General features: G+C 35.0%; 1 protein-coding gene and 2 non-coding genes across 4 annotated transcripts in view; 2 read left to right on the plus strand and 1 right to left on the minus strand.

Moving 5' to 3' along the window:
- The first annotated feature begins 5,461 nt into the window (after positions 1-5,461).
- CDK17 (cyclin dependent kinase 17) overlaps positions 5,462-27,831 on the plus strand; it is an 80,740-nt gene continuing 58,370 nt past the window's right edge. Inside the window, exon 1 of one of the 2 annotated variants that reach the window (XM_039874064.1) lies at positions 5,462-5,937. The gene's annotated coding sequence lies outside the window, so the exon portion shown is untranslated. The remainder of the gene's footprint in view (positions 5,938-27,831) is intronic. The other variant, XM_039874063.1, reaches the window with a different exon arrangement.
- On the plus strand, positions 16,130-16,232 carry LOC120611771 (U6 spliceosomal RNA). The gene has a single exon (XR_005655285.1). It is a non-coding gene; the product is annotated as a U6 spliceosomal RNA (small nuclear RNA).
- Positions 17,575-17,693, minus strand: LOC120611766 (5S ribosomal RNA). The gene has a single exon (XR_005655280.1). It is a non-coding gene; the product is annotated as a 5S ribosomal RNA (ribosomal RNA).

Raw genomic sequence — 27,831 nt, forward strand, 5'->3', positions numbered from 1 at the left:
GGAAACTCTTAGTTAAGTAACCTACCCAAATCTCACAGTGGCAAAGCTAGAAATACCATCCAATGCAACTGATTGCAAAGCGTAGTTGCTATGCAATACTGCTTCAGGGCTAGAAGCCTGACCTGCTTAGCTTTGTGTATTTTTACACTTCCTTCTTATTATCTGACATTTAATACTATTAACATTTGACTTCCTTATTGCCGAAATAAAATTACATTTATCAGACTTAATTCTTCTCCTTTTCCTCTGCTGCTGCTTTTTACCTTTCTTGTCTTTACCTCTTCCTCATTTTTTATTTTTCTCTTTTCCCAATGTTAAATACCAAATATTTGCTCTAGTCTCTTCTTCACAGGTCATATCAACTCTAAAATGATCTGGGTAATGTTGGCATGGGCAAGGCAAAGTTAGTTTACTGAAAAACTTGCCTTTCTGAACTAACAGCTAAATACTAGAAGGATTACCTTTACAAATGAGTCTGATAAACTTGCCTAAAAACAAATCACTGGGCCTGATTTCAAAGATGACAAAACCAGAAGGTCACTGCTACTCTCTCCCTTTCTTCATTCTTTAAGAGGACGAAAAAGACCAATGATCATTTTGAGAAGCCCCTGGGAAAATGACTAATTGACTTATCTTCCTTCTTAAGACGTTCGAGAGGGGAAAACCTTTACTGCCCTACCTCCTACTTTTCAATATTGTTTTTTTGAAAAAGGAGGAATTTGTTAAATCTTAAGAGTGGCATCATGTTGTGCTTTATTTTTCAGGAAGCTCAAATAAGCTTTCAATGTATTTTATTTAAGAGTCCACCTCTGCTTCTTTTCAGCAGACAGAACATCAATCTAGTTAAGAGCAGTTAATATCACAAAATTTAAAAAAGAAAGAAAAATGATTTAATCCCTTCTTAGTCTCTTCATAAAGTCTTGTGCAGAGACTTCCTAGAAGCCAGAAGACTAGCACTCCTTAAGCACTTTGTCAACTAGAGAAAAACTTCATTTTAAAATGAAATGTTTGAATTATATCTTTTAACTGCCAAGACTGAATTAGTTCCTGAATTCATTTCCCTTGTAAGGACACAGGACATCACTTTCCAGAAAGCTTCTTATAATGCTCCCTGGACTGTACCAAATATTTTGGATGTTGTCAAGCCTTGGCAGTTAAATCCAGTACTGCAAATCTGAAATTTTAACTGTAGAGAGGGAAGAAGTTTCCCTTCTCAAATATGTATCTTACATGTCTTTGTAGATATTCTGATAATGATTTTAAGTAGGTCTGGCTATGTAAAATCTCTATAGTTAAACTTTAAAATAATGGGCTACAACCATATCATTATGCAATGGTATAAAGCCGTTTTGCAAATGTTGGAATGGTTCAAAATATTTATAAAAAATAAATATTAGGGTGAGACTACCTGTTTTGTTTTTAAAGGTGGTTTAAAAAAGTCCTTTGACAACACTCTTTTCTTATCTATACAGGCATATGTTTTTTTATTGCGCTTTACTTTATTGCACTCCACAGGCGTTATTTTTTACAAATGGAAGGCAAGACCCTCCGCCAGTACAAAGATTACAACTCACTTATTGCTGTGCTCACTTTATTAGGTCTGGAACCAAATCCACGGTATTTCAGAGGTATGCCCGTAGTTTCATTTTTGCAAAATATAAAATTGTTTTATTTTCTATTTTGACATAGGGGGAGGATAGTTAATTTCTGCCCTTAGCTTAACTTGCTTCACTCTTGTTGCAAAAAAAAAAAAAAGAAAAAGAAGAAGATTTATTTTATTTTGGCCTAACAAAATAAGGGATAGAGCTAGACGAACGTTTTTTCTCTGTTTGGTAAGTTAACTAATTTCTTTGAGAAATTTTTTTGCAAGTATTAACAATTGGAAATGGTTCAGCAATTCAGACATATGGAAAATTGTTTTGTAAATAGGTAAAGTTATGTTTTGATGTTGTAAAGGGCAGTGGTTCTCAAACTTTATTGTGCAACAAAATTCTAAAGGACTCGTTAAAACAGTTTGCTAGGCTCCATCCCAGAGTTTCTGATCCCGTTGGTATAGGGTGGGGCCTGAGAATTTTCATTTCTAAGAAATTTTCAGGTGATATTGCTGCTGCTGGTTCAGGGACTATCTTCTGAGAACCACTGATATAAAGAACTGAAAACCGCCTTGTCTCTTTCCCGTGTCTTATCTGGATATGTTTCACTTTTGTTTCCTAAATTATGTCACTCTCAAAGTGAGTCACAGCAAGGACTTTTTGTTTCCGTTCCCTTCCACTCTCTCTGTCCAAAGTTCAATGACCTTCAAATTCACCCCTTCAAGAGCCCCCATTCCCAAGGCTGAATAGTAAATGCCTAATGCTTCAAAAGGACAGTTTCCCAAATTGCGCTCATCAGCACACATGTGTCCCTAAATATTTTCATATACATCCTGTGATAAAGCTATTCAACGGTCCAAATGTTTTGGGATACACTGGTTCAACCGGAAAAAAATGCATAAAAACTTCATTATATTTATATAAAAATATATTTTTGTATTATAAAAACTATTAATTTCAGAACTTCTCAGAGCTTTTAATATGTAAATGTGCATTATCTCCAAAAGGGAGATAAAGTACAGGGCATTTCCCAAGTGGAATTCTTTCTCAGCTCTTCTTCCACACCAAGCGCTAGGCAATCTCTAGTAACCACAATTTGAAAAATGCTCTAAGTAATTTTATAATTTAACTTTATTTTACGAGGTTAAAAAAAAGTTCATATTACAACCTAGGGAAAAGGTCAACTAACATGTCAAAATATGATATATAATTTTAAATCAATTTAGAAAAGTAAATAAACTCACCTATTATTTTAATTGTATGAAATTTTTTTTCTGTTTTCTTTTCCTTTATTGTGATAAGAACAGATGAGATCTACCCTCTTAACAAATTTTTAAGTGTACAGTACAGTATCGATAACTATTGGCACAGTGCTATACAGCAGATCTCTAGGACTTATTTATCTTGTGTAACTGAAACCTTATACCTAAACAGCAATTTCCCATTTTTCCCAACCTACAGCCCCTGATAATCACCCTTCTACTTTCTGTTTCTGAGTTAGACTATTTGGGATACTTCACATAAATGGAATCATACAGTATTTGTTGACTTCTGTGACTGGCTTACTTTACTTAGCATAATGTTCTTGAGGTTCATCCATATTGTTGTACCACTTTCTTCTTTTTAATGGCTGAAAAATATTCCATTGTATGTATGTACCACATTCTCTATTTTCATGTGATCTTTTATTGATCAAATAATCTACTGAGAGATAAAAAGAAAGAACCCATAGCTTCTAGCCTCTGCTGATCATCAGGACTTTCCTGACCTCACCACCTAAAATACCCCTGCTTCTCCCCACCTCCAATTTCTTATCCATTATCGTTCCATTTTATTATATTTTTCATGATTCTACGTTATCTTATTAATTCTTTAAGTGATTTATATGTTTATTGCCTGTTTCTTCCACTGGAAAACAGTTCCAGGAAGGCAATACTTCATCTGTCGTGTTCATTTTTCTGTATCTTCAGTGCCTAGAATAGTGCTTGGCACACCATGCACAGTCAGTAAATATTTTTTGATGAAAAGAATAGATCAATAAAGTAATCATCTCAGTTCTAATTATAAAATCTTTATTATAGCAATAAAAGATATAGCAAGAGGAAAAGGGGCTCTTGAGCAGCTTTAGATGAGGCAATTAGAACAATCTTAATCTCTAATGAAATAATTCTAATCTAATGGTATGAAAGGGGAATATTGATATGAAACTTAGAATGCCATTTTGTAGACTCACTTTTATTATGATTTTTAACAATTTACTAAGGGACTAAAAAAAGCATACAATTTTTTTAAAAGCAAGTATGTAAAAAATATTTGACATACAAGTAGACCTTATATAGATATCGATTTTTCTCTCTCTTTAAAAGGCCTCTGAAAAGGATGCTTGTTCTTGCTATATTATAAAGTTCTTTGACTTGGACAAATCTAAAAAGCATTATTGACAGTGCTTTTTTAAAAAACACACATTTGTTCGAAAAGAAAGCTTGTGTTATATATTTGCGTTCTGTATGACAAGCAAGTGTTAAATATGTGCAGAGCACAAATATTGCTAATTTGTGGATCCTGGTAACTTTAGAAGCATTGGAGAAGTCTGACTGAACTGTATGATTGTTGGACGTTACAATAGATACATTTAACTTTATCCAACAAAATAAGAGAAAGAAGTCAACAAGCATAATTTTAGGGGGAAAGGATTCATCCAGGAATCCAAGGATATAATTGTCATGTCTTTAGAACATAATGTGATTTGAAGTTGCATTAAAAATTTATTATGTCTATTTCCTGGTATTAAAATGGAAAAATATTTATATCTCACTTCACCAGGCCTTTTATGTGGTTAAAAAAATTTTTTTTCTGTTTAGGTTGTCTACATCCGGTCCCCATTCTCTTCTTTTCAGTCTTCTCATTATCTCCCTCTGGACGTTTATGTTTGTTTTTACTTTATGTTTTTATCCTTATTAGTGGAAAAAAGTGGGTCAGTATTACTTCAGTTTGTCTTCACTTTCACTCGTCTGTTCATCCCTGAACAGCTTTTAGCCTCTGGAAAAGAAGAAAGTAAAAACATTTACAGAAACTGGGCCAACCTCTTTGCAGCCCTCCTCCTTCAAGAAAGCAAAACCTGTGCAACTGTAACAGTATTTCCTCTCTGTTCTCATAGCACCCTTATTTCCCTTCTCATAAAGTTCAGTTTTATAATTGTTTATTGAGTAACTTTCATCCCAGCTAGACTCTCAGTCCTTTGAGCACCCAGTATATTGCCAAGAATATAAAGAAATTTGTAGTTTAAATGAATAAGTGCTGCATTCAGGAATGACGGCTGCACTGGTACCCACCATCCACACGTAATAAAGGAGAAAAGTTGCAGCAATCAACATACTCAAGAGTGGGTCCTTTGACATCAACCCTCTAGAAAACCAGTGAACTGTGGCATTGGTATCTTAATTACATAACTACTAGGACAATTTAAGTAAGAGTTTTGTTTTGCTGGGGGTGGGTGGGACGCAGATGAAGGGGCTGAATTATTCAAATAATTTCTTCCCAAGTCGCTGTGACAGACAGTGCCTAAGCTTCTCACTCTTGCTGGGTCTTCTCACGCCTCCCACCCACCTCCCACCGCTTGGGAAAGCAGGCACGATGGACCCAGGCCCCCTCCTCCGGGCCGGGGGTTTCCCGGGGATACCCCGCCCTCCAGGCCCCGCCCCTGGCCCGCCGGCCCCGCCTCCTCCGCCGCCGCCGGCAGGGGTCGCGCTGCCCCCAGCGAGCAGCTCAGGCGGGGGTGGGGAAAGCTCCGGTGGCCGGTTGCTTTTCGCCGCCGCTGCTGGTTGGATCGTTTCAATAAGTCTTTTTTCTCGCTCGCTCGCTCGCTCGCTCGCTCGCTCTCCTCCGGGGAACAGGCGGAGGCGTCAGTCTGCAGCCGCCGAGTGAGAAAGCGACGCACACGCAGCGAGCGAAAGCGGCCGCCAGTGGTCTCCGCAGCTCCTCACGGTCCGGCGCCGGAGAAGGAGCCCGCGTTCGGCCGGGCCGCCTCAGCCGGGCGTCGGCGCCTCTCTCCCGCCCCGGCTCCTCCGAGGGGATTAGTGGGCCGCCCGCGCGGCTCGGCGGCCCGGGAGCCATGTTGACCGGGGGTCTTGGCAACGCGTGAGGGACCCGCGGCCCCTCCCGGAGGCTCCGGACCCTCGGCGAGAGCCGGAAGGCGGCTGCGGCGGCGGAGGCCTGTGCCTCGGAGGCGCCTCGGGTCTGCCAGCTGCTGGGACCCGGACTTGCATCCGGTCGCCGCGGGCGTCGGCGGAGCCGCTTTACCCCCCGCGCCTCGCCTCGCCGCGGGACGCGGCCCCCGCACTTGCTGGTGAGTTGGCGGCAGGCGTGGGCGCGAGGCTTTCCCTGCCGCCCGGCCAGCCCCAGGCGGGGAGGGTGTTCGGGATGGAGGGTCGGGGCGGGCAGCGGGCTGGAGCGCTGGAGGCTCGGGCCCGGCCGGGAAGTTCAGAGAGGGATACGCGGCGCCGGGGGCTAAGCGTGTGCCTGTCGCCCCTCGGGTTCAGCAAGGACCTCAGGGCATCGGGGCATTTCCGGGGATGGGATGGGGTGTGGGCGTCCGTCGGGCTCCTTCGCGGGAGGCGCCTCCAGCCGCCGCCGCCGCCGGTGCTCGCTGCCGTTTTGGTCTCCGGGGAAAGGCCGGTCTCCCTCGGGGCCGAGGAAGGGGAAGAGGCTGAAAGTCCCCCGAGACACAAAGGTCTCTCAGCGGGGGTGGAACTGCAGGCGCGGGCAGCGAAGCTCGGAGGGGAAAGGTCCGTGGGAGGTGGGCAAGGGGGCGGCGACCGCCGCGCTTCTAGCTCCTTGGAGACGCCGGGGGTGTGCGCGGGTGGGGAGCGCCGAGCAGGAGGGGGAGGAGCAGCCCTCGCGTGGGGCGTGGGCCGAGACAAAGATCAGGGCAACCTCCCGCTGGCGGGTCACACCCGGGTGTTGGTCAACAGCAGAGGTGGAGGGAATGTGGGAAACCTATGAACTGGGAGCTGGGAAATGGGGGGCTGCCAAGTATTGTCTCCGTCGCCGTCGCTTTTCTCAGCGTTTTTGTGCCCAATGCTTTTGCTCCCCAACTCAGCTGGATAGCTCCAGATTGCCTCCCTCTCATCACCTCGCTGCCACATTGGCTCTCCTGTGGTTTTCCCCTAGTTCTTCCCCTACTTTTCACCCACTCCTTTTCGGGTAAGCAGTGTTTTGTCTTCAGCTTGGAGAACGTTTGCTAATGACAGGATGCCTGAGCTTGTTCTGACCCTGAACTGCCTTGAACTCTTCTCTCTTCCTCCCACCCCTTCCTTTCTGGGATCTTGTAATGTCACGTGGCCATTAACAATTAGCTTTTCTTCTTCAAAAAGGGCAAAACCATTTAGCTGAAGTCTGTGGCTCTCGTCCTTTACGTTAATATGTCCACCAAAGACACGTCGTTGATCGTGGCTTATCACCTTCTTTAGTTAGCCATATTAATTTTCTAGATACAAAAGTGACCAATTTTGTTTGGAGTTTTGTCCATTTCTAGGGTCAGCAAAGTGTGTATTCCTAGCAGCTAGACCTCCTGTCACTTATCAGGAAGTGCTTGACTTAAAAGACAGACAATTCTTTCCTTAAACTTTGCCTATTTCTTGAAGGATTTCTTTGAAGAGGCGCTTGTGTAAGATCAGAGTAACAAATTTGAATTACTATATTTTAGACTTATTTTGTTAACCATTGGGCAGAAGAAAATGAATGGGATCTTAAGAGATTAATGCCTTGAGTAGAGGAAATCCTCCCTTGAAGCTAGAGGTTCAACCAAATTTTAAGAAAAAAATTAGCTAGTCGTAATGTCATTGATTTTGTTCTTTTATGAGACTCACTAGCTTATTAAATGTTAGGATGTTGTTTGGTTGAAATTATTTTAGTCTTTGTAATTCTAACGTCTGTAATTCTAACAGTGTTCCATAAACAGTTGGAACAAAAGAAAAAAAGTGGCAGTATTAAGGAATATTCCTGGTTTTGTGTTATAACAGAGAATATTGGAATATAAAAAGTGCTCTCCTTTTATCTGGTAAACTATCTCATAGGCCAGAAACACTAACAATTTACATGGTGGACTTCAAAGAAAATAGCCGAGCCTTTGAATTTTAGCTATTTTAGAAGTACTATGCAAATATGTCATTTTTTTACAGTGAATATACAAACATTGAAATACGAATGGAAGAAAATAAAAGTAAAGCCTATTTGATATTGGGATGTTACTGTTGATATTGTTGTGTAAGAACAGTCATACTTTGTTGCTTGCTACCATTAAAATGTGACACTGTAAAAACTGTCAAAGAGATTTCCCTTTAGGAACCAATCTCTAAATTCTGAGACTTCCTACCTTATTCCTCCTCTCCCCCCTTACCACTTAACATATTTTGAATGTCTTTGTGAAATTAACAGGTCATATTAATAATTGATGTTTTTATAACATTTATCAAAAGACCGTATTGAAGATACCTTGACTTTTTTCTGCATATTTATTAGTGTCTAATTAGATAAGCAAAATTTAATTCTCACTGGAAGGAAATCTACCAAAAAGTTAACAAAGATTTCTGGGTGGTGTGAATTATGGGCGAATAAAAATATATATTCTTTATTTCTCAAATTTTCACATTACTTTTATAATCAGAAAAAATATATGAAGAATTAAAGTCTTGTTAATATCCTAATTTGCCTATTACTAAAAGAAGCTTCTATAAAATGTGTAATTCTCAGCTTTAGATTCAGGCCCAAAAAAGTAACTTTTAGTGTTAGGTATTTGAAATAGTGCAGCTTGCCAAATGTACTCTGGTTACCAGCGGGAAGAGAGAGCTGGTAGTATGGAAAGATGAAGTTGGAAGAATTGATTCAATGTATGGTAGCTTTGTATTCCAGTAATCTCATTCTAATAAATCATTGATTTTATGAAAAATAGAAAAATTAAATTTTATTTTCTCTGTAGCACAGAATAACTGTGTTAACCAAGCAGATTTTAATGTATATGTTGATCTTTAGTTTTCAGTATTGGTTCACTCCTACAATTACAGTGGAAAGAGATAGCCTATAAAATACTTTATTTTGGCAAGGTTTTTGTTTTTTTTCCCCTCAGCAATATTTACCTCCTTTCCTTTTACTAGTGAAATAGAACTAAAAAACTGCAGATATTTCATTGTGAACAATGGAAGCTATTATGGCACCTGAGATAGATACTCAGTAGTGAAGATGGTGATGTCCCTTAATATTAAAAAAAAATCTGTGAACACAAAATTTTTGCCTTTGTATTTTCCTCGTTATTGTCAAGCAGTGCTGAATATTTATAAGGCATTACATTTTGAATCGTTATTACTGTTCTCTAGTGTGCAAAAATTACAGCATCATGTCATGGCATTCTTTCATATAGCTTTTGTACTTCCACGGTGGATAATTACTTAATGAATTTATTGTTGTGTTGTAAAAAACTATATGTCAAATCCAGCTTATAAACATATTCTTTAGAGTATTTTATTGATTTAAAAATTTGCCTCCTTTCCTATGTGAAGGAAGAATAATTTTATGATCTCTGAATTTCGAATGACATTTTTGCTTACATTTTTACGTAGGAAAGAGTTATTTAAAGGGCATTTTATAAACTGATTATGGCATTTTGCATTTTAAATGAAGATAAAAAATAGGTTATGACATTTAAAAATGAGCTTTTCTTAGTTTTTGTGAGGTAAAAACTGCCTACAATAGAAAAACCTAGTATAGCTTCTAGCCTTCAACCTATAATGTTGGTAATTTCTTTGAACTGGTGGGAAGAGGACCTATTAAACTAGTTTTTTTTTTTTAAAAATTCTATGAAACATTTACAATATTAAGTCAAGAATTCTTACTGTCCTTAGTGGATTCTTTGTCATTTATTTTGTTACCAGGCTTTTTACTTGGTAATTACTTTGATATTTGCAAAATTGGAAAGAGGAATTGCCAAAGGCCAGAAAAATGTTCTGAATACATCTAAGTGTAGCTTACCTTTCCTAGAATGTTTTCCTCTCTCTGTTGGCCAAATTGGAAAATCAGTAGACATCTACCAGTAAATCTAATAGGTGGGGTGCTACTATAAATATGTTCTGCAGTAACATATGATACTGAATACTGTATATGAGGGAGAGAGCGCTGAATTCTAGCCACTAGACCACCAGAGAAGTGTTGAATACTGTATTCGAGATGGTAGATTTACAGATCCATGGTATATTGGGATGAGAGAAAATTATCTTGCTTCTCTAAGGCTTCTTGTTATAATATATTTTGATAAAAACTATGCGGAAGAAATTAAACTTAATACCTATTTTGCTAGGTATATGCCAAGTGTTGACTTGTTAAATCTTCACAATAAGTCTATCCTGTAGATATTGTGCCTGTTTTTCAAATGAGGAAACAGAGGCCTTAGGTTAAGTAATTATCTCCAGGGTCCTACCTCTAGGGTGAAAATTGCTATTTAGGCATTCAAACCACTACGTTACACTGTCTCCATGGGTTTGTGATGTTAAAAAGTCAGTGTTGAGTGTCTAAAAAGTGGTAAATTAAAAAGTTCGTCAAAATTAGATTCAAATTTCATTGAATTAGTTTTATTTCATAAAAAATACAAAATGTATTAGGGAGGACATTTATAGCTGAATTAAAATTAAGATGCTAAGAAGGTTTAAAATACTTGTAAATTTATTTTTAATCATGGATTTATCAATTAGAGTTCTTTAGGCATAAAGTAAAATGAATATGGGTGCCGAAGAGCAAAAAATATACATATGTATATATACTTGGCCTTGTGATACAAGTATATTTACTTTCATTTTTACTTATTTGTTTGCTTATTTATTTTGATTTTTCATGTGTTAAAATTAGTTTGCTTTATTTGAGCATATGCCATAAAAGGGAAGACAGCCCACATGCATGCTCTGTAGGTTGTTTCAATATTGGTTGAAAATTTTGCTTAAAGTAGATAAGTTTTATATCTATATATACTATATATATATATATATACATATGTATGTGTATATATATAGTATATATAGATATAGACTATATCTATATATACACTGGTGTAATTGCCTGTTGGTTTTTGGTTTTGGTATTGCTTATTTTAACCAAGTAAAGTGTAAATTTTGATCTGGTGTTTTTATTTATATGTGGCTACATACTACTGAAAAATGGAAATATCAGACCAGAAGGTAAATTTTTGGTTGTAACTTTTTATATTGAAGACCGACCCTTATGATATGAAAATTGCAAATTAGTATTGTTGATATATATTTTATCTCCTGTTCATATTTAAAGAACAGGAAATTTTATTGACTTGACTTGATAGAAGTCCATTAAAGTGAAAAACAATGAAAGACTTGTTTTTTTGTTGCTGTAAAAATTTTAAAAAGTTTGTCAACTTTTTACTAGTACATTCTTGTTTCTGTTTACGTTCTCGTTAGTCTAAATGCTCTCAAGAATAGTCTAAATTTTGTATGCGTATTTGTAAAAAATGGAAAAAAGAACCCAAGAATAATTTTTCTTTCACTATATTCTAGGTTAACTCATTTTGTTTTTAAATGATATATGTAATACTGCTATTCTTACTGATGGTTAATATTTGTTATTAATGTAAATGTTAAATAACATAAACATTGGTAAAATTGATAATATTTGTGGAAAATTATTAGGTAACAACATTGAGGCTCTTTTTAACACTCCAAATTTAGAAGCATTATTCTTTAAATTAGTTAATATGTATATTTTAAAATAGACTTTTTTGAAGTATAACACAATTACATATTTTAATATTTTAATTTCTAAGTTGTACTGCTTTTTCTGGTGGGAAGAGAGCTTTTCATTGGCTTTTGAAGTAAATTTTGGATTTCTTAAGCAGACATTAGCCCTTTATTGAATTATTTTTAAGAAATGATCCTTTACGGCTTTATTTTACTTAATGAATTTGATTTTCCAGTTAATTCAGGGATGTAGGTAAGTACTTTTAAAGCATTCATCGTGTCCTCGGCATTGTGTTAGCCATCGTACATATTATAAAAATATAATCTAATGAGATATTGTAACAGTGAAATAATAGCAATATTGGTTGTCTGTAATATTCTGTGCTGGGCTCTCTTCTTATGTCTTACATGTTCCTTGGACAGTCTCATTCATATTTTGTGCTTTGTTCCTATCACCTAAATGCTAATGATCTCATCTTTATTTCTAATCCAGACCTTTTTCTGAGTTCCTCTCTAGCTACTTCCCAGATGTTGCTTCTTAGCGCTTCCGTACCTGAGCTGAACTCTTTCATTATTCCTAGCTCCATTTCCAGTCACAGGGAATGAACCACCACCAGCCTAGTCACTTACGCTGAAACATTTTGCAGTTTCTTATGTTTTTCTACTGTATTCCCCTCCCCTTAGTCCAGTCAGTTACACCAAATCTTGTTAATTTTATTTTCTAAATGTCTTTTAGGTTTATCTTTTCCTGTTGTCATTTTCATATATTAGAGTTTTGGAATGCCTCATCTGAGGCATTCCATCTAATTATTCTAATTACTACTACCAATTTTGCCCCCATTTTAATCTAAAAATTATTCATCCTTTCTTTATATATGTGTCTGTCTTTTTATCCCTCTGTCAACCCTGTCTCCCTCCCACCTTCCTTCTCTCCCTTCATTCCTTCCGGATATCCATCCATTCATCCATGTCTGAAGTACCCTGCCTGTTCTGCACTTGCACTACGGTCAGTGCTAGTATACAAAGATGAGGAAACTGTTGTGTTGATATTAGAGTGCTGTGACACTTGGAGAGAAATTCTCATTTTTGAGGAAATGTCACTTCCTCTGAAGTCTTCTTTGATCCATTCTGGCAGAGTTACGGTGATTCTGCTATCATATTTATATCTACTATAGTACTGAATACATTGCATTATAATTATTTACAAATCTCTTCCATCTTGGCTGGCTTGTGCTTCAGAGGGACCATACTTTATAAATTTTGGTATTCCTCTCAATTTTTTTATTGTTTAATTGAGTGTACGAATTGATGAGATTACGAGAAACAACACTGGATTAGTAAATTAGGATCAGATTAGTCATGACCTAGAAAAAGCTAAGAGTTAATTTTAATACAATAGATAATAACGAACCATCAAAAGTTTTGAGTATTGGAGCTATTTATAGGCAGTATTTGTGTGAGAGTAATCTGGAAGCAGTTTGTAGGCCAACTTGGAGGGGTGATTAACTTGGCATTATTGCTCCATTTTAATTACATGTGAATTATACTAACTTTATAGTTTAGATAAATTGGAAATATAAAATTACAAATCTATGTGTAAATAAAACACTACTTTCAGAGATCTCAAAACATTAGTCAATATCAAGAGTCAAATTTGGTTTAAGTGATAAAATTTTATCCTTAATGAAATCCATCTCTTTAGCTCTATTGTACTAGGCTTAAATGCATTTACTGAAGTACAGAATTACACTCAAATGGGTAAAACAGCGCATTCCTCTTACCTTGATAGTTTATGTATACAGTTGACCAGGAGCTTTGTTTTCATTGGGATTACTGAAATTAAATAAAAACTGTTTTATATGGCTTCCTTTTAAAATTAAAGACATTTTATTGAGGTTTCTTAATTGAGTTTTAAATTATACCTCTGTTATAGTATGTGTATCACAAGAACTAGGTTTATTTTAGAAATCAGATATGCCTTGATAACATCTTATTTGAGATGTGACATTTAAAAATGAATTTTTATATTTGTGAAATTTGGTGCTTTTTTCATATTTCTCGACTTATTATATGGTATTAAAACATAAAAAAATATTTATATTAGTTAAATTTTCAAGATTATATTTTATTTACCCACATTTTACCACTTCAGGAACAGTGGAGTCAGCATTGCATGTTGCAGTAATTTTTATTCATGAGCATGGATTTTTGCCCTTCCACCTTCTCCAAATATTATTTACATTTCTATTTTCTCCTGATCCCTTTTTTCCCCAAGAAGAAATGGTTGACATTTTTTTTTTTCTTTTTAGGTACAATTGATTTCAAAAAAAATATGCAACTCTCATTTCTATTGTATAAAGTTTAGGATTGGTTACTTTTATTTTCCCCCCATAAAGACCGCTTCTGTAACAAATGAGAACCATGTGCTCTTGAGCTAATTAAACTCTTCAGAGTCAGTTTCTTCTATAAAATTTTGAAATGCTAGAATAGATGAAGTGGGAATTAAATGAAATATGTATAAAGCACTTTGCTGAGTACCTTGAACTTAGCACTCAGAGTAAGCAATTATTTTTGTTTGTACTCTTTAATGTAAAGGGAAGAACTGTTGGTAATGGTACTAAAATTGTTAAGCTGATTGATTCCTTCAGGTTGATGAATGTCTAAATAAGTGATTCACGGGGACAATTGAATTAAAATCATCTCTCTGGCCTTTAAAACTATACATACTTCCTAGATTTTCTAATATGCTTCCCATTCTCATGGAATCTGAGTGTCAACGTTTTAGTGAGTTAGTGTTATTAATGGATGGTTGTATGTTTCATCTTTTAGGTATAAAGGAGGGAGAGGGATAGTATAGACTAGTGGACTAAATGATGTTGGATATTCATTGTTTCTTCTAATAGCCAATTAGAAACAAAGCTATCATAATCTTCCTAATGAGCACATTGATATGCTTTTCAACATAGGGCCAACCAAATTTTTCTTGTGTTTGTCCTGTCTGTTCCCCTTCTTCAGATCTGTGTTGTACCACTTGTTTGACATCTTAACGGTTGAGACTGTATTTGCTTTCCTTGTTTAATACTTTTGTATATGACTCAGGTTTTCTGAAGTCAGAATAATAGTCCATATAACATTCATTAAAAGAAGAGACTGGCTTCTCATTTCATCTTTTGTCATAAAATTTGCTTGAATGCTTACTACTCATTATCTTATATTTTCGTTTTTTATCTTATATTCTTCTAGTCAGTGGCCTTAACCTGAACTTCAGAAGTACTCTTGGTGATTAAAAAAAAAAAAAGGTAGATGTGTGTGAGTGTGTGTGTAAGTGTGTGTATCTAAAATCTCAAGCTCTGTCCCAGAACAACTGAACTGGAATCTCTGAGATTTTAATTAGGCAATTCTTGGGTTTTAGAACTACTCCATGGAGATCAAAATGAAAGGTATACCAGTAGTTCTAAGCATACTGTTAAGGGGAGGAACCACTCATATAAATTAAATTTAAAGTAAAAGTAAATAATGAAAACTTTCCATCATTCCATCTTATTTTGTCTCCCATTTTATTCAATTTTGAATTTTTTGTTTTGTTATGTTTTGGGGAGTTTTCTTAAGTTTATATATAAAAGTCTTCTGTTCCAATTATTTATTTTTTATCCCTTTAGTGAATGCTTTGGTCCTGCTTTTTTAGTTTGTTTTGTTGAAAGATAAACTGAAGCACATTAGAAATTTCAAGTTTATTTGAGCATACATCAATTTCAGTCAGTCATTGCCAAACCAAAGATTGTTAAGAGTGGTTCACCAATAGGAGCCAGGGTGGGGGTGGGGGTTGTTTATAGAGAAGATGTGGAAGCAAAGCAAGGAAATTATTTGATTGGCTATAGCTTAAGCAGTTGCCTTATTTGGGAAAATTTAATTAGCTGTTTGTGATTGGTTGTTCTTAAGTTTTATTTTCTCAGATTCAAGTGCATTGGCTTAGGGTTTTGGTTTGCTTATAAAGGTTACCAAGTTAGAACAACTTCACTTTAATGGCCTTCTCATTTAATTACTTTAATAGTTTATTACCAGTATCTTACTGTTTTCTATCTGTATAGTCTCAATTATTATGTTTTAAAAATTATTTTAAAATATAAGAATATGATAATGTAGAAAACAGACCATAATCTAAATTCCCTAGCAATGGTTATTATCTTTAAATATTCCTTTTGTCTTTTTTTCATATATAGAATTTAATATTTTTTATAATGTAAAAAGTTTTTATTTTTATGGTACCAAATAATTCTTATGGTTATCATTTTCATTGGTTGCATCAAACTATCAAAAAAAGTTAACCATTTCATAGCGGTTGATAATTATTTATTACTTTTCACTTTACGCTACTTTAAATTTTGCTGCGACAAACTCTAGCATCTGACATACCATGCTTCCTACCATCATTTTACATTTCTTTAGAGTAGATCTACAGAAGTGGAATTCCCAGATCAAAGCCTATGAACCTTTCCTGGTAAAGTCTTTTGTACCAGTGCCACTAGTAATGTGCCATATCTGTTTTTAGTGATACTAGTATTTAAGGCATTTGCTTTTGATAATTTGTCGAAAGATGTCGTTGCTTGTATTTGAATTTCTTTGCTGGGATTTTTTTTTTTTTTCTTTCTCTGTATTTTTCCCTCAAATTGCTGAGGAGACTGTTATCATTCTTTGAACCTGACAACTTCTTGTTTTTATTATTTCATGATGTTTTCATTTGATGTCAAATTGATATATATATAGGCTATATATATTAATTTGAGATAATCTGTGCTTGCTTTGGCAGCACATATACAAAAAAATTGTAATACAAAGATTAGCATGACCTCTGTACATGGATAACACACAAATTCATGAAGAGAGAATTTGTTTTGGTGATCCATTTATTATATTAGCTCTAGCTTATTTTAATTATCACTACTTTATAATATACCTTAGTATCTAGTATGGCAAGACACTCAATTTTTTTCTCTCCATAATTTTGATAGTATGTGTTTTTATTCTTTTGCAAATGACAAGCATACAGGAAGGTAGAAATAGGTGTCTTTTTTTTTTCTCTTCAAAACTGGTCTCTTTACTATAAAAGTTCAACTTTAGATATGTCAGCACATCTCTAAGAGTTGAATCAGGAATCAGGGTAAACTTATATTTACTCGTTGTTCGGGTTGTACCATGTAAAAATTAGGGAACTTATGATAGGTTTTATCCATTTTTGTATTCATTCATCACCAAAAGTGGACTTAATAGTTGTCCTGAAGAGAAGGAAGGAGTGACATTTAGTCAGGTAGATTTCTCAGAGGAGGTGATGCTAAAGATAATTACCTTTAAAACAAGAGGAATGAAGAAGAGAAACACTTCCGAGGATAGGAGAGAAATATGTAGAAAGGATGTATGAAAAAAGATTTATATTCTTTAAAATGATTTTTATTCTCCACCAGCCTATTAAATATTTCTCTGTAGTAGAAATAGAGTAATAGAGGTTGCTTGTGGTGGTAGTGGTAGGAAATGAGATCAAAATGAAAGGTATACCAGTAAGGAGTTTGGATTTTATTCACCTATGAAATTGAGTTTTTGAACATTTTTAAGGCGTAATATCTTTTATACAGTGAAGCCATTGGAAGAGTTTTATGAACAGCTACAAATGTGTTATTGAGTGTCGAATGGGCAGCCTTTTGTAATATGTTGATTGTTTCAGAAGTGGCCTCAAAGGATTGCTTTCCTACATTGGGAATGCTAAAAAAAAATGGTTTGATTCACCTCAGAGACATGAAACTTATTTTACTGTCTCTTAGTAGCACTTGGAAAAGTTGCAAACCTTCTGCCATTATCTTCCAACAAGGGCATGTTTTCATATATTAGAAATTACTTTTACCATTTTGTTGGAGGAAATAAGAGTTAAAACTAGTAAAATTATAGCAAATAGAAATAATAGATCTTTTTATTTAACTGTGAATGTTATCATACCAATCAAGAATAGAAATATTGTGCCTCTGCAAATAATGCAGGTGGTCATACAACACTATCAATTTAATAGTAATTCAGTTATTATACAGGTTTTAGAAATAGGCTAATTTTAGCAGCTATAGCGCATTTTATTTTTTTTCTAGCTCTTTTTTTTAAATATTTTTTTTAAGTGAGGCAACCCTTGGTTGACCTCATAGATTGCAAGGACCTTATCAGCTTACAATCCCTTACTTTTTATTTTTTATTTTTTACGTCTACAGCACCTGGGATTCCTAGGTGGTCTCCCATCCAAGTACTAACCAGGCCCGACCCTGCCTAGCTTCCGAGATCAGATGGGATCCGGCTTGTTCAGGGTGGCATGGCCGTAGACTCTATAGTGCATTTTAGTACTTTAAAGTTAACTAAGTTTGACTTAAAGTACTTTCGTTTTACTAAAGATTGCAAAGAATTTTTGATGCATAAAATTATTAAGTTAGTGTTATCTTGTCTCATAATATTTACTCTTCAGAATGATTATCTCCCCCCTTTCTTAATTTGAACCTTTCAAATCTTTCCACTTTTGTAGGCATTTTAAATTCTTTTTAAAAATTAAACTTAAGGGGATGTGCCAGGCCATGGGGGCGCCATGAGCGCATGGGAGGAGATGCCCCGCCTTCAGAGATCCAGTTCTTAAGGGGAGACGGCAACATCTGTAGGTCAGGAGTGGAGAGGGGCGGGAACTAAAGAGGGGAAAGAAAATTTAAAAAAAGAAAAATTTAATTTAATTTTTGAGTAGGTAATATGATTAAAAACTCAGAAGTACGTGGAGAGAGATGCACAGAAAAGTCTCATTTTCTCCTTTGCTCTCTCCTTCCTGTTTTTCTTCCCATACTTTTTATAGGCAGACATTTCTTCTCTGTATTCTTTCAGTGTTTTCTTTGCAGATATAAACAAATAAATGTATATTTTATTTTGGAGATTTTTCCAAATCTAGATAAATATCTTCCTTTATTTTTAATAGCTGAAAAGTACTTCCATGGATACAAGATAGTTTAGTCACTCAGTCCTGTGTGGGCACTTGGGTTATTTCCTACCTTTTGCTATTAAACATTGTCAAATGAGTAACATGCATATAACATTTTGTACTTGCATGAAGTGGGTGATTTATATTCTAAGAATAAAGGTCTTTAGGTCAATCTGTAAATGTTTCTTTACACACATATTTCCTTGCTTTGACAGCCGAGAGAGCCTTGAAGAAATGACACTCCAAGTAGCAGTGAGCACACCTAGTGCCCAGATCTTAGTTTCTAATACCATTATCCCATAAAAGGAACTGGGGCTTCTTGAAGAAATGGCTGAGTCCAGGACTGGGACAGGAAGTAATGTATAAGGTGAACCTGGAGCATCTTATAATGCTGGAAAGTAAGGAAGTACTCAAAAAACAGACTGAGGTATATAAAAGGGACAGAGGAGACAACTGAAAGAGCTTCCAATGGCTCATACTAGAATAATTTGAGCAACAAAATAAAATAGTGTTGGATTATAATTTGAATATAATATCCATGAATCCATACTGATATAAATAAATGGGGAGAATAGACAAATCTTCTGTGCAGAATAATTCCAAATAATTTATGTAGATATGCAGCTTTCAAGGAGGTGTGACATAACTCTCCTTTTAAGGAGAGGAAAAATAGGGAAAGGGTAATTTGACATAAGAGAAACCTGACAAATACTACATTAGCCATCTAACCAACGTTTACTGCCATAAATATTATACTATTTGATATACTTTTTATATACATTAGAAAGACTGTAAATATATTCAAAATACTATAAACATAAATATGTATTATTGACCCTATAGAACAAATGTTTATTTCCCTCCAAAATTTGAAACCTAATCCCCAGTCTGATAGTATTTAGAGGTGGAACCTTTGGGAGGTGCTTCTACATGAGGGTGAGCCCTCATGAATGGGATTGGTGTCCTTATAAGAGACCCCAGAGAGCTCTCTCCTCCCTTCTGCCATGTGAGGACTCAGTGAAAAAAGATAGCAGTCTTCAAATTAGGAAGTGGGCTCTCACCAGACATGGAATCTGCAGGGGCCTTCATCTTAGACTTCCCAGCCTTTGGAACTGCCAGGAATAAATTTCTGTTGTTCATAAGCTATCCAGTCTAAGGTATTCCATTATAGCAGCCTGAGCAGTCTAAGAGTTAACTTTAATAGTTATAAATCATGTTGATAGTATGAAGTGATAAGAATGTCACGTCACCTGTAGAGTCTTCTTCCCAAAAAACCATAACTCTAGTCTAATAATGAGAAGAACATTAGACAAATCCCAATTGAGGGATATTCTACAAAATCGTAAACAGTACTCCAAAGCATCAAGGTCATCTGAAACAGGAAGTCTGAGAAACTGATAGTTAAGACAAGACTAAGAAGACACAATTATACTATAACGTGGTATACTGGATGGGATTCTGGAAGAGAAAAGGAGCATTAGGTAAAAACTAAAGTAATCTAAAGAATGGACTTTAGTTTATTATAATCAGTTTTGGTTCATTGATTGTGACAAACATATCATACTAATATACCATACTTAATAGCAGAAACTAGGAGTGTGGTAAAGGGTAACTCTGTACTCTCTTTGCAATTTTTCTGTAAATCTAAAACTATTATAAAATAAAACATTTATTTAAAAAAGATAGATGCTTCTGTAAGTCTGTAGATATAGCCAAATTGCTGTTTTGTATTGCAACCTGAATGTGAGAAGCTTGTTTTCCTATAGCCTGACCAGCTGAATGTGTTGTCAGACTTTTGGAATTCTTCCACTTTGATAGATGAGAACTGGTATAACTCAGACTATTGTTATTTCTCTCATTATGAATGACGTTAAGTATTTTTTCATATATTTAATGGGCATTTGTACTTTTATTCCCCACCTTCTGTGAACTCTCATGTTCTTTGTTTATTTTTCTATTAGATTGTTGGTCATTTTCTTCTTGGTTTCAGAAGTTCTTCATAGGCCCTTTGTAATATGTATATATTATAATATTTATGTCATATATATTATAATATATATTTAGATTATTTTTTATGCAGAAATATTACTTTTTATATGGTGGTATAATATATTCTTTTACATTTCTGTATTTTGAAATATAGTTAGAAAAGTCTTCACCACTCCAAGGTTATAAAGGAATTCTTTTATATTTTCTTCCAGTACTTGCGGTTTCCTTTTTTACAGTTAAATCTTAAAAATTTGAATCCTCCTTCCCAATCATTGAGGCATTTTAAATGTTTAACCTTTTCTTTCAAATTCCTCTGGTGTAAGCAGGCCTGTGGCTTTATGGGTGCTTTAAATGATTTGTGGGAAAAGAAATGTTTATGTATTTATTCATGGTGGATAAGAAATCTCAACTTTCTGGAAAATGTATTCAGCATTTCATTGTGTCTTAATTCCAAATTATGGTTTAAAAATAATTTCACAGTAATGAAAACTCCTTTAATTTTTTTTTCACTATTCAATTAGAATATATTTAGCAGTATTTTTTCTTCTATTGATTATTAGTGTTGTAGGTTATTTATATATTCATTTTTTTTCCTTCTCCAGGTTTCCCGCTTAGATTGTAAACCTGTCTGTAATTTATCTCCTATCTTCTTTAGAACTCCTTACTGGTTTAATGACCCTTCTGATATTAGTAAGCTCTTTGCTTGGTATTATTTAGAATTTTAATTAGTGGGCCAATTAGCTGTTTTAACTCCTGAAGAAACTGAAACCAGTAGTGTCAGCAGGTGCTGCCTAATGTGGGGTGATGATTTCTTATTTCTTATAACCTTTTATAAAGGTATCGATATTTTCCTTATCCTACTTGTGATAAAATTAGTGTTGCTGAATTGAATTTTAACACATTTGGGGAACTAGTCGTATGGAATATTAGCTCCTGGAAAATACTACCAAAAATAACTTAGTGAGTTTATTGCTCATGGTAGTAAAAGAGAGTACCACCTTTCCAGAGTTGGTAGGATCTGCTGGGTGAAGAATGTGTGTATGTGTATGGGTGAAAAGAATAGCAAAGTAGAAAGGGAGAGCAAAATTGGGACATTTATTGAGGATTTGGAGTCTTTAAGGCAGGTATTTCAGTGCAGGAGCTGATTAGAATTAATCATGATCATGATATAATAGTTTAGGTTTGGCAAGGGTTTTGAGGAGAGATTTTCAGAGTATTGGAAAGTGCACAATCATTTGCTGCTATTTATTGAAAAGTTGAATAGTCTGATGTTGGTTTATATGGGGTTTTGGGGAAGTTCCTGAAATGAACAATGAAGTTATTTGCAACTCTTATCGGCCTGGGCAAGAGTTTCCTGGAATAGTAAAGTCATGTTGTTGAAGACATCTGAATGGTGATGTTAATGTAGATTGTAAACTCTGGGTGCAGATGGTTTCAGTTCTTGTGCCCATTCAGAATCATAATAAACTTGAAAATTATTTATAAAAAATCTAATTCTTAGGCCCATCTACAAAGACAACACATTCTCTTGATGTGAGGGGTTTGACATTGAATTTTTCCCCTGAGGAATGAGAGAGACAGAGACAGAGACAGAGAGGGACACCCACCCACCCAGTATAGCTGTTGAGCACCAGAACTCTTAAGGCCCAAGTATTTTTCTTCTCACTCTATGCTTCCTCCCTAGGCAAACTCATCTAGGTGCATGTATTCAATCTAAGCAGTAACTCCTAAATTTCTATTTCTGATCCTTTTCTATCTCCTTTCTGAGCTACAGACTTCTGTATCTAGTTTCTTACTTGAGTATCCAGACTCTTAATTGTCAAAGTTAAGCCTCATTCCTCAGGGGAAAAAATTTATTGTCAAACTCACTCACACCAAGAGAATGTATTATCTGTGTAGATGGACCTGAGAATTAGATTTTTTTATAAATACATTTTCAAGTTTTGTGTGTGTGCGTTTGAATAAATCTGCAAAGGAATATCTAGAGAGGTTGGAAGAAAACCAGGACATACGTAATCTCTGGAGATGAGACTGAAAAGTAGTTGGGTCAGAGCACAAAGGCCATATATGTCTAGGTGGAGAAAGACCTACTGGCTTCAGTGATAAATTTTCACTCAGCAGTTCTTGTGTGCATGTACAAAATATGGAAACATAGGCTTTCCACAGAACTATTCAGTCTGTCAAAACATTCTTCACATAAGAATTACATAGTAGGAAATTCTGTTTGCAGAGTAGTGGTTTGAAATTAATATTTTCTTAGAAATAATTTTACCAACTTACTCCCACATTACCCCATAAAAGTTATTTAATCTCTCATTTTTACTGTGATTGAGGAGGTCAGTGGTGTGTATCCTGCAATTTTATGTACAGTACATGTATTGTTGAATGCCTACTATGTGATGTGCTAGGCACAATACGTACATTTTAATCTAGATCTCACATCCTTTTGAGGTAGTTATTTCCCTTCTTTAAAGAGGAAACCAAAGTTGGCTTTCTCAATGTCATACTTCTCTCACTCTCCCAATGCTTATATGAAGGAATCAGGATTTGAACCTGTGTTAGGCTTTCTGTCAATTTCTGCTACACCAGGTGGACACCCTATGTGCTGTGAATCCTTTATCAACCAGTCCCAAAGTTGTATGTAGTTAACATTTCACCACAGGTATTAATTAAGTGTAAGAGTACATTACCTCTCAGCTTTTGAGGATCAACACTGAGCAGGTAGTAAGCAACAGTGAAACAAAGAAGCGAATCTAGGCCCATGTTACTCAATCTTGGTTTAACTACAGTCCATTTAATCCCACATAAGGAAGCTATTCAGGTCACAGAATAGTATCTTGTTTGTCAGAATTCTGGTTAATTTGTGTATTATTATTTTTAAATATTTTTCTCTTCATACGAAACCTTTCTTTGAACTTTTTTTTAAAGTCTATCATTTGTAGTGGATATGCACATTTGACCTTTTTTTTTCATTTTGTGTTAATCTAATTTAGTATTTTAATTTTCCTTTTTCTAATATGCCAAGGTTTCCTAAATAAGTAAAATTAGTAGAACAGAAAATCCTAGAAGTAAAATTGAAAAATTGGAAAAAAACAAAGTTGAGTTTAGTCAGATACAAATTTTTTTCTTAATCTTTTGATAGACTCTTATACCCTGGCCTCTACTAAAGATCTTATAAAAGTAAATTAAGTGTACTTGTTAATTGGTTCATTGTTATGCCCCTTCCCTGTTAGGATTGGTATGTGAACAGTTTCTAATTTTCCATTTGGCAAGTAATGTGGTAGAGGATTAAGGTTTTTTTTTTCCCTCCAAAATCACAAGAAGGCTTTTCTGACAGTGGTGATAGTTTAAAATTTTTGAGGTCAAGTGGTAAATGATTCAGTCCTAGGAAGAACCGTTTTTGTGGGGGTATTTCCAATATCTTCAAAACTAACTGACCACTTTATAAGTAATTTTTCCCCCTTAAACAGCCCTTCCCTTCCCCAAATAAAAACTTTATCAAAAAGTTGAAGAGTGTTGGCATTTTTAACATGTTGCCAAGAGTCTTACACTGTTGGCTAGGAAAGTTGGCTGCTATCCAATAAAATTTGTATTTATGAAAGCTTTGAAAAAGTGTTAGCTTGTTTTTTTATGTGATAAACAATTATTGTGACAAACATTATAGAATGACAAAATAGCACATTCAGTTGTCCATTTCAGATGTCTATTAGAGTGAAAGGCTAGAAAGTTGTCTACATACTTTCTCTTTTTAAACATGAAGAGAAAATCCATATTTACATTGTTCCAAGTATGCTAAGGACATTCTCAATGAAACCTACATGAATATTTAGAAGGAGATTTTGTGAGATTTGTACTTTGAAAACACATAAAAGACCATACATAATCCTTTATTTGGTGGTAATGTGTCATATGATACAGATTAGATTACTATTTTTTAAGGAAATTGAAGTTTCATTCTTATAGTAGCTATAAGAATGTGGCCTTTAAAATATACAAATGTATATTGTCTACTTAATTCTTCCTGTTAAAATAAGGTTCCTAAAATGCTTTTCACATTTCTTACTGTTGCAGTTAGGAGAAAGTCAAAAGAGTGAATGATTAACTGAGCCTTACAGAATATCTTTACAGCAGTAGAGTCATCATGTGTCACCATGTGGTGATGTCTGATCTTCTCAATTTTGTAGGTTGACATTCCTGTTTAGTTCATTTTGAGGTGATGTGGTACTGTAGAATGTTTTATGTAATTTAGAGGTGAAGTGTAGTGTTAATTTAGAAATATACAATGAGAAATAATTTGGCTTGATATAACAAATTATTTTTGGACGTGAGTGATGTGATGGAGTTAGGGAGGGACACAAAGATTTAAAAAATGTTTCTGTCTCTAAGGAGTGTATAGTATAGTAAATTCAGGAGCTTTTCGTTTATATAGGCCACTTAATCCTAGTGAGTAAATCAATTTGGAGGACCAGATTTTAGATTTGCAGATTGCTTGAGAATGGCTTTAGAGTAGTGGCTTTTCAGCCTTTTTTGGCCTGAGGACCTCTTTATAGTCTTAAACATTTCTTTACTTAAAAATTAAATTTGTTAATTTTAAAATGAAAAATAACTACAAGTATTTTCAAAAAATACGGTGAGATGAGTGGCATTGTTTTACATATTTGCAAATTTCTGTAATGTTTAGCTTAATTAAAAGACAGCTGGATTCTCAAATCTACTTTTTCATTCCAGTCTATTGTAATATTCTGTGCAGTGTAGTCTCTGGAAAACTCCACTGTAGGTACATGAAAGAAAAGTAAAAAAGGCAAATAACTTCTTAGTATTATTATAAAAATAGTTTTGACCTCAGGACCCCCCTCCCCACACTGGTGAACCTCTGCTTTAGAGCAAAATGAAATTGGATCCTAATCCTGCACTTGATCTTCCTCTTTCATTTGGGTATTCTTAGGGGCTATTTCTATTAAGCTGTAGTAACTCACTGAATTCCATTTTCGAATCTACTCCTGGGTATGTTCTACTGTGAACAGCCTTGGAGCTGTAGTAGATTCTTCTGTTGTTCCCTTCCCTCCTTTCTTTTTTTTTCTTTTTTTTTCTTTTTTTTCCTCACTTAGACACCACCAATTAGAAATGGCAAGGCTTGATAGCTATATGATCTCAGGCAAATTTGTTAACATTTTTGAGTCTGTTTCTTCATTTGTGAAATGGCAAAGTGATACCAACTCTTAAGGCCTTCCTGGGAGTCAAATAAGATAATTAAAATTATATATAGTTGCTAATAAAATCTTACTGTTAATAGAGGTTAGCAAAAAACACTACCTGAGATATGTTCCAGTTTTGTTGCATATATTTTCGACTACTTGATTAAATTTGCAAAATGTCCTAAACTCAATAAGATTTGGGTCTCTCTAGTTTATAAGTTACTCTAGAGAGTGACTTTTTGGTTTTTTTTTAAATTACCCCCCTTTATTTCCTTCTGTCCAGCACTTACTTAGGTCTTCTTTAGAGCTAGGTTCTTCACAAGGAAATGGGATTTTAAAAAACAAACAGCAAAACTTTTTCCCCAGAAGTGTTCATAATCTTGTGCTTAAGCTAATTAGAAACAAACAGGAAGATGCTATATAAAGGGTTTGTATGAGAACAGATTGTAGTGTATGGAGTACCCAATTCTGTCTCAGTAGCGAAGTAGAATAAAGAAAGGAAGAAGGCTTATTATTTGTGCCTTATTTTTCAACCACTGATTTTTAGAAGAAGAAAGAAAAACTACTAAGCACTCGGCCAATTCCTATTTGAGTGAAGCTATGTGTAAGCCCCGTTCTGGGTTGTAGCAGTTAAGAGCATGGACTAGGTAGGGTCTTGAACTACTTGGGTTCCAACTGGCTCCTCTGTTTACTATTAGAAACCTTGAGTGAGTTTTTAACTCTTCAGTGACTTTGTTTATAGATATAAAATGGGAATAATTTTAATAACAATATAGGATTATTGTGATGGTTAAAAGGGTTAATGTAAGTAAAGTACTAGAACTGATTGGCATATAATACTATTAACTACTTTTCCTATTACGTAAAAAGGGAAAAGACATCATTTCCTTGATAATATTAACTTCTAATAGTCTCACGGATCTTATATTTTAAAATGGTTGCTGAAAAGTTATATAATGTGAAAGATTACTTTTGTCTTTTTTCCATTTCCTTGTTATTGTTATTTAAAGCACATTTCATTACTTTGGCTTGCACAAGAGGAGAAAATTGATAAAAGGCCAGATCTTTTAGCAGTTAAAATACGTTTTACCTAAATTCACATAAATCATTATTTGAGGTACTTTTTTCCCCCTTGAGTTTATTACAGATCTGGCCTTCTTACATGATGTTGCTAGAGAAACTAATGGGTGGGAAAGTACCTAAACTTAAATCTCACTTATTGAGAGAAAAATTGTCTGTTGATATCAGTAGGTCCTAGTCATTGTCTGTATATTTCTAATCATTTTTGAAGGATGCGGTTGCCAGTGTATACAGACATAAACTTGTGAATTGCCTGGTTAACTTTACAAACAGAAGATTGCTCATATTTTAATGTTGAGACTGATTTATTTGAATCTCTCAAGTTGTCTTTGGTAAATTAAATATTGGGTCAAAATCAGTGTCAGACTTTACATAGTAAGCCATAAATATTGCACTCTAGGGTAGAGAAGTAAGACTCTTTTGAACAATAAATGAAAATCATTAAATTTAATCCTTTTTGCTTACAGAAAGAAAAAAAAGAATAGAAACCTTTGTCCTTTTGTGTTGCTGAGGATATCAGAGAAATAGTAATGCTAGTGAAATGTGTACATAGAAGGTAAATACACATTAGGGCTCCAGGAAAAGCTTAATTATAACAATATGCTTAAAACAAGAGACTTATGCTGCCATTTTTAATTTCCAGATTAAAAAAATCAAATTTGTATGTCAAAAAAAAAAGGTCTTGTTTCCTCTTCGGTAAAATAATTTATATTTTTTGGAAGCAGTTAGTACCACAAAGGGGGTGGGCTATTTGGACTCCTTGAGAAGCATTTGAATGTTCTAGGCACTTTAAAAAAAATCTATTAAATTGAACTTACTCACTGTAATGGTTTCCCATCCCCTTCAGTATGTGAGTAAAGTTAGAGTAAATGCATTCTGAGATTCAGTAATAATAAATTTATGCCCATTTTTACTGTATCTTACTACTGAATTGTGGATAGCCTTGGTGAGTGCCATTAGGTGTTCTTTGCTATTAATTGTTTGCACACCTAATACTTGCATTATAATCAAATTTTCAGCCTTTTGTTATGAAAGCTGTGATATAAATGAATATGTACTTAAGTGCCTAGGAGCTTACTATAAACCTTTCCCCAAAGTATGATAAAAACAGAAATTGATTTTCTAGCATCAGATCAAATCATGTAATAAATATTTATTTTTAATTTCTATTTAAATAAGTCTTAGCTGAGACCACATATTTCAAACAGTATTTGTTGTAAGAATGAAGTAAAGAAATGCTT

The sequence above is a fragment of the Pteropus medius genome, unplaced genomic scaffold (genome assembly GCF_902729225.1).
Source record: "Pteropus medius unplaced genomic scaffold, Ma_sr-lr_union100, whole genome shotgun sequence".
Taxonomy (NCBI): Eukaryota; Metazoa; Chordata; class Mammalia; order Chiroptera; family Pteropodidae; genus Pteropus; species Pteropus medius.